The sequence below is a fragment of the Centruroides sculpturatus genome, unplaced genomic scaffold, assembly GCF_000671375.1.
Source record: "Centruroides sculpturatus isolate CEXI.00-Female unplaced genomic scaffold, Cexi_2.0 scaffold285, whole genome shotgun sequence".
Classification (NCBI taxonomy): domain Eukaryota; kingdom Metazoa; phylum Arthropoda; class Arachnida; order Scorpiones; family Buthidae; genus Centruroides; species Centruroides sculpturatus.
Window position 1 is genome coordinate 85,132 of NW_019384647.1, and position 8,412 is coordinate 93,543.

Here is an 8,412-nt window from a genome sequence, read left to right on the forward strand (position 1 = left end):
ATATAATAAGAAATTCTTACAACATTAAATTATGTAATAGTTTATATATTATTACACAGTATTAAAATAAACATATTTAATATTTAATACGTGACAATTTAAATGTCTATTTATTTTTAAATTAAATATCTGACAACTTCTGTGAGAAATCCATCATGAAAATGGAATTATTTCATATAAAATGTGACGGATAGATCGATAATTCGACTTTCACCGAATTTAAACTAGGATAAGGAAAGTAATTCAAATAACTAAACAATCTGGAATGATTAAACTAAAACTTTCTTCTTTAAACATATAACAAATTGCCTATATTAATATTTTTATAATGATGATGAGGCTTATATATAATTTTTCAAACTGATCTTGATACTTTATTATTATTTCTCCTTCGTTTTTAATATCTAATTAAGTTTATGAGATATTTTTGACCAATTCGATTTAAAATTTAATTGTAAATTATATATATATTTAGATATCTTAATGCTTATTATAGTGTATACTTGTTCATTAGATTTCTAATTTTATTTATATCTATTGTAATTAATAACAAGTGTTATAATTGAAAACTTCCTGCTTATATAATAAAGTGATTTATCTCGACATTTATAAAATTTTCCTACAGATATATATTGTATCTGTAAAATTATCAGTAAAATTGTATCAGAAAATAATTTGAATATGAATTATAAATTACAACATTAAATGTTTGGATTTTAAGAAAGATATGTGACTTGTTTATCAATAGAAACTCATTAATTTATATTAAAATGACAATGTATTTATCTTTCGTTATATACAGCGATAATTTCGGAATTTGTATTTTATTTTTATTATGTAAATATATAATATAAAAGATAGATTGATTTAAGTTCTAAGGATTGTAAACATAAAATGTATAATTTTAATTGCATATATTCTAATTAATTGACAGGATTAATTCATATTTTCAAACCAGTTGTTTAATTAAGTATTTGTACTTTCTTCTTGTTCACATTAGCACAAAATAAAAAAGTATTAGGTCTATATATAGTTTAGAAAATGTTCAATCTTTACATATTAATATGTATATATATATTTAATACAGTTATATTAAATAGATTATATTACTTTATTTACTTTTAGTTATATAAATTATATCAATATATAACATATCAGAGATATTACATTTTGTATCTTAGATGTTTGTCTTATATTCGATAATAGCAAAACTAATTTAGTGATTCTATTTTTAAAAAAGTTACTTAAATGTCAAATGTCTCGTTTGTTTCTAACGTTAAATCAGAAAGTTATTCAAGTATAGATAAGTATTAGCTTAATTTTTATTTTCTAGATGAATAATTTTGATAACCACAAACACAGATAGATTGCACATATTGATATATAGTCTACTAATAAACTGTGAAAATATGCAGATATATGTTTTTATTTCAGTATTAAATGTATGAAATATTTGTAATAGTACATTATTTTACCACAAAGCTACAGGAAAATGATTGTCAATGATTAACTTTACTCGGGCTTTACTTACGCTGGTTAACAGTATTTTAGATACAAAATCCTACCTCTTACGCTACTTCTTTGGGTCATTGATCATAGCGGAAATTGTTGATAAAATATAATATCTATAAATAATTTTCTTAAAGAAAAGATCCATATAAATTCATATTTATATCTAATTTTTAAAACCATGGTAATGGGTTTACAAGATAATTATTGTATGAATATTTAATACTTGAAATTATCATTATCGAATTTCTATATTATATCTAAATAATTCATATATCACGAAAGGAAAAAAGTACTCAAACTGAACATTGATTTTTAATATTTTCTTTATAAAACAGTTTCAAAATTGAAAAAACAAAATTATTTTTTTATAGATATTTTATATTTTATATTTATCTTATATATGATTATTCAGTAGATTACAATTAACTCAAAATGAAAAAAATTACAATAAAATATGTTTAAAAATAAATTTAGGTAACACAGTTGCAAATTTACCTTTTATTAATAGTATGAATGACAGCACAATTTTGCAATTATTAATTAATAGAGCATGAATGAACAATTTTTGTAATTTCTTCATCTTGTCACTTTCGTGACAATTAAACTTATTTTTATTTTATTTTTACCGTTATATCTGAATTAGAATGTCATTATGACATTACCGTGTTAATGTATAGAGGCTAAAATAGTATATTAAAATAATATATTTTANACATTTAAAGATATATTTTAATTATAAATTTCGATTACATTAAACCGAATTATATTTTATTTACAGTTAAATAAAAGAATTTTTAATAATTAAGTTATTACACAAAAGTATTTCAATTTTTAATAATAATGAAATAATTAAAACTTAGTAAAAAATTATATTTAAACACGATAGCATGATTTCATAATTTATCGTGGCATAAATACAAAGTCTACTATTTTATTTTCCTCACAATTTTGAGTCGGGAAAGTTTTATTTTCATTAAAAAAATACATTAAATACAATTTAATTAGCTTTAAAATAATAAGTTTACGTGCCTGTAATTAGTTAATGTACTCATTATAAGTTAAAACCTGTTTAACATAGGAAATCGATTTCTTACATAAAAACAAACTATTTTTAGGACGATCTAACAATGAAAAATGGACGTTATATAATGTAAAGTTCAAATTCATCAGGGAAATAAATTCCAAGTCCAAGGTTTCATATTTCTATAAGATGAAGCAATCGATTTTTCATAATGATTTAAAACCGGAAATTAAACTTATTGAGATTTCTGTTGTTAGAGAAATAGACGTTGTTGCATTCTATTAACAGTCATTCTAACAATTGTAAGTGAAGCACAGCATCTCAGCGTATAATTTCATATAAAATGTGACGGATAGATCGATAATTCGACTTTCACCGAATTTAAACTAGGATAAGGAAAGTAATTCAAATAACTAAACAATCTGGAATGNGAAATATACTAATTTGATCTCAATAGAGAGAAACCTTGAATAAAAACAAATATCAATTAAATTTGATTATTTTGATTTTGAAATTTAATATCCTTGAGTATAATTATAAACTATTTGGCATATATCGTTAAAGGATTTAGGAGTTAATAGGAAAATGAAATTAAGGGTAAAGGGTGAATGTTGGGGTTTAATGATAGTCTATATTTATCGCAGAGTTCTAGAAAACAACTACGAAAAATTTGGTGCAGATCAGTTTAGGTGTATAGAGAACAGACACAGACAGACACACAAACGTTATCTTTTATATAAAGGACGTAGACAAAAACATTGCACCAGACTATATCTTGATTCTGCTACGTATTTCCTAAACATTAGCTAAAATGCAGAGAGTATGGGTAATCGATAGTAAGCTATTCGATGGCGTAGTTGCCATGCATCTTCGACTTCTCTTCTCATTTAGCCAAATCATATTTGCCTTCTATGAAAAAATAGCGGCACAAGTTAAATTACAAAGTCGTAGAGAATCTCAAAATTATTACAAACGTTTTTTATCCGGCTGGACACAGTAAAAACTGAGAATCGAACAAGGAAATGGTAAGAAGCCTCACATTACTGTGAAGCTTTTTAGCATGGCCTTGAGGCGAGAGTCGCTGAAGGTCATGCAGAGAAACATGCAAACATATGCATATAAACAATTTAAATATATACAAATAGATTTGTTTTTCTTTTTTATAATACAAGGGCGATTCATTTCGGATTTAACACTCACTTTGTTTAATATCTCATGATTGCACAATCATATTTGAATGGCATGTATGTAACACATACCTGGTCGTCATTAAATAAAAGAATCGCTATTCCATATAATAAGTGTTCAGTCCGGAGTGAATCACCTGGTATAATCGATTAAATATAACGTCGTAAGTTCAAAATATAATAAATTATCATATTACTTTAAGACAGTTACATTTTTTTCAAAATTCAAATATTTTCACTGACCTACGTCTATTAAAAAATATTTGAAATTTCGACAACTTAAAATTAAAATCAAATTTTGTTGTAATTTGTTTCTAAAATATTAATTTTAATTCCACGATTTTTTTAAAAATAATAAAAACAAGTTAATGTTAAAATTTTTTAAATTCTATGGAAACTCACTACATTTAATTCTATGTATCTAATTGTACAATTCTAAAAATTTTTAAATACAAAATAAAATAAAATTATAATCTTCAAACATAAATATATAGATTATTTACTGCTATTCGATTTTATCTTCTATTCAGAAAATACAACCAAAAATATAACTATTGATAAAATAATCAACTAGAATGCATAAGTCTAATAAGAGATAACTAATGCTGTATATAAAAAGTATAAATAACTCTTTAGATATATTATTATTTTTATAATATTTCGAACTGTACGAATTTAATATTTAATCGAAAATTTGCAAAATATAATTAATATTTAGTATTTAAATATTAAATACACTTAAATTTTTAATAACAATTTTTTAAAAATATTTCCAAAATTCTAATTGATAATATTACTCGTTATAATAAAATATTTTATTGGATTATTAGATTAAAATTGTTATAAGGTCTTATATTATTTATATAGTTTTTGTGAGTATTAATATTTACATAAGTAAAAACTATTTGTATAAATATTAAGTATAATAATACTCTTTCTATATATGTGAGTGTGTATAATGTATGTGTCTATAAATACAGTCGACCCCCCTATAACACTGTTAATTATTCCGTTTTATATGAATTCTATGTTGTACGAGTCACTTAGATTTTACAAATACGTGAGCCGTTCACAGCCCAGCACATGTATTTGTAAAATCTAAGTGACTCATACAACATGGAATTCATATAAAGCGGAATAATCAACAGTGTTATAGGGGGTCAACTGTATAGAAATATTGTAGTCTGCGCACACAGTATACATAATTATTACCCATGTGCATAAGTAGTATTTAGGCATATAATAAATCTCTATGTAAAGCATATATATATATAATATTTATTAATATTAATTAATGATTCACTCTAAACTTTTGTTTGTTCATTTATTACTAATGGGTTCAATTTAATCGTTCAAATCTGAAATTCGGAAATAAAATATCTTTACAATTTTATCAATTATTAATTATTAATTTCAATGTATGGGTATATCAACATCAGTTATATTATATAAAAATATATTTTGTATAAATAGATTTCAATATTTATATTCTAATTAATTTTTTAATTTGATAGATTGTAAATATTTTTATTACTGTTCTGTCAATAAAATAAAATATTTTATAGTTTTATTAGTATGAGATATATTTTATTGCGATGAAATCTTTTGTCCGCAGATTGTGTTTCAGAATAATTTATCTATCTATCTATCCAGTGGCATCCTCTCTACAGAGGGTTGCATTTGATGAACTATTCCTCTCCATGTTTTTCTATTCCAGGCTTCTCTTAAATCCTTTCCAGTCCAGTCTTTGATGTTATCTCTCCAAGTCTTTCGGGGTCTTCCTCTAGATCTTGTCCCCTCCACCAGTCCCTCAATGACCGTTTTTAGTAGTTGTCCTCCTGATCCTCTAGCCAAATGTCCAGCATATCGTACCTTTCTTTGTTGGATATTTATAAGCAACCTTCTCCTCAAGCCCAGCCTGTCCAAAACTTCCTCATTTGTTATTTTCTCCGTCCAACTTATTCTTTGCATCTTTCTCAAGCACCACATTTCAAATGAGTTAATTCTTTCCATCAATTCATGCGTAAGAGTCCATGCCTCACATCCGTATGTTAGTACACTCCAGATCATTGTCCTTAGGATATTTTATTATTTTGATGCGAATGTCATGCTCATCTGATGCTGGTGCCAAGTGTTATACCGGACTAAAGTCAAAACATAGCTACCCAAACAAGTGTAACATTAAGCCAGAAATTATCCCTTTTTTGAGATAACATAGCACATTTAATGCATTGTCTTTACAAACACGGATATACGACCAATCTTTCTGAATGCCTCTGCAATTTTGACGACAGTGTATCCGTTGTTGATAGTGTTCGAATGGTCGAGCAGTTAAGATGTTAGCCTACCGCCTTGGAAAACTTGAAGATGAATCCGGACGAATCAAAAATCCCCAGGAATTTTTCGGGGTTGATCTGTGTCCCTTACCATCCGCCGAACCCACGATGGGCTTGATTAATTAAAAGGTCTTCTTAGTGCGAACACTAAGAAGACCTTTTCAGGGCAGAAAGAGGAAAAAAATCCAACAATGCTTATATCGCCAAATCTGACATTTTGGTTAATTGTTTAAACTATTTGTTTGTTAAAATTTATTTGTTTGAACTTTTAATAAAATGTAGTATAATATAGCATACTCTGTATTTTACCTTTTTCCTACTAACAGCCTAATCTGTCTAATTGGAAAAGCCAATACTATAAATAATATTATGATAAAGAGAATGAAGATTAAAATAAATACTTAAAAGTGTCACAAATTTTAATAGCAATCTACAAATTATTTTATTCTCGGCCTTTAGTTCTAAAATCAGCCTAGCTATTAATCTAGCCTTATCTGTAAGGTAGGCAAGGATGTTATTATTGGTATTATTTGAAAGTATATTTGAAATATATTTACTATATATAATACTGCTCAGATATTACATTGTACAATACAAAAACTAAAATTTATGAGCAGTTTTAAATGAAAGATTTTTGCAGCTTAAGTATTTCTACGTTTAAGAAGTGACATAAGAGGTAACATAATATATGCCTAATTAATTGCAATTTCTTATTAATCTTATGATATTATATAAATTATTGTTAGCAATACATAAATCAAATTTGAAATACAGTAAACATGCTTATATGACGGATATAAATCTTTTGTTTTATTGCATAAAATGCTATATTTAAGTGACATATTTTTGTGGGCTACGTCAGCATGTTATTAAATAGTTTAAATTATTTCCCGGAAGTGCTTTTAATTTATGAACACCGAGTTTCGCTTAACGACAGTTTTCCGGAATCAATTATGTCGTTAAAAACGGGGATCTACTGTATCGTATAATATACTGTAGATTATATATACGTATAGTGTAAGATTTTATACATATATATAATCTTAATACCATACATTTTTTCTGTCTTTGGATTACTTATATTATTAGAAATTTTGTGGCATTCTCTTTATAGTGCTTTTATACTTGCAAGTAATTTCATTTGACAAAGAAATATTCCTTATCTGTTGTCTGTTTCGAAATTTTGTGATGAGGTTATCAGGAAAAATCCTTTTTACTGAACGATTTAAAACGTTGTTTTTCTTTTCGAAGGTATCTAGATTTGTTTACTTCTTTATCTATTTCCTAAAATGTATACTATCTTAAGCAGTGTTCTTTAATGGGATTTTCTATATTGAAATATGATTTCTCTTCACGGTTCAAAAGATCGATTATTTTATAATGCTTTTAAAATTTATTTATATATAGTATACACGTTGTTATAAGAATCGTAGTTAATTAACTATAGGTCCACTCTTCTCCAAAGAATTGAACTGATAGTGGGTCACTCTCATGGCTGATATCTTCCGAAGACTTAGCAAAGATAGATAGGCGACCGTAAAAACACAATAGTTCACGATCACTAGCAACACATATTACGCAAGCCAATGACAAACGCGACAATGCTCAATAAAAATAAAAGACTGAACAAGAACAAGTATAAAATTTTATTCTTTACCTTCTGGATGTTCACGTAGCCTAGTGTTTAAGTCTGATGCGCCTGTTTTTATGTTTCATACAGTGGTCAATTTCTTCTGACATTCTGTTCTTACTCTGTTTACTTTTAAATTTGATTGGGATGATAGTGGGAGCCACAGAGAACGAGGTACGGAAGAGCGTTAGTGGGAAACGTCGCCCTATGCCATGTGGCTACATCCCTACATACGTACACAGTATCTAAACTTAGAACCAAATTTGTTTATTCAATAAAGTAGTAGTTCCTATGTAGAAGTTTTTTCGAAAGTCACACTCAACAGATACTTTTTCATATGCATTTTGGACATTTTTCCCCTCTCTTCAGTCCATTTAATTTAATTGATGTAAATTTAATTAAAATTTATAACAACTTTATAANGAAATAGAACATTTATGTATTTTGAAATAAAATTTTAATAATTCTTTCAAAACTGATAAAATATTCTAATTAGAAAAATGTCACAATGACCTATTTTAAAGATAATTATTTATATTTTATAAACTAAATGATTTAACACTGTTTCTATGTCAATGAGGAGTAAGTTTCATTGACACATTTCTTCCACTACTGTTTACTGGATTCATGCAACTTAAGAATGAAGAGTATTTTAAAATCTTTTTTGAAAAAACTGAACAGCAGATGTAAAATAAGTAGGTCGATTCTTGGATAGACCTTGCAAAT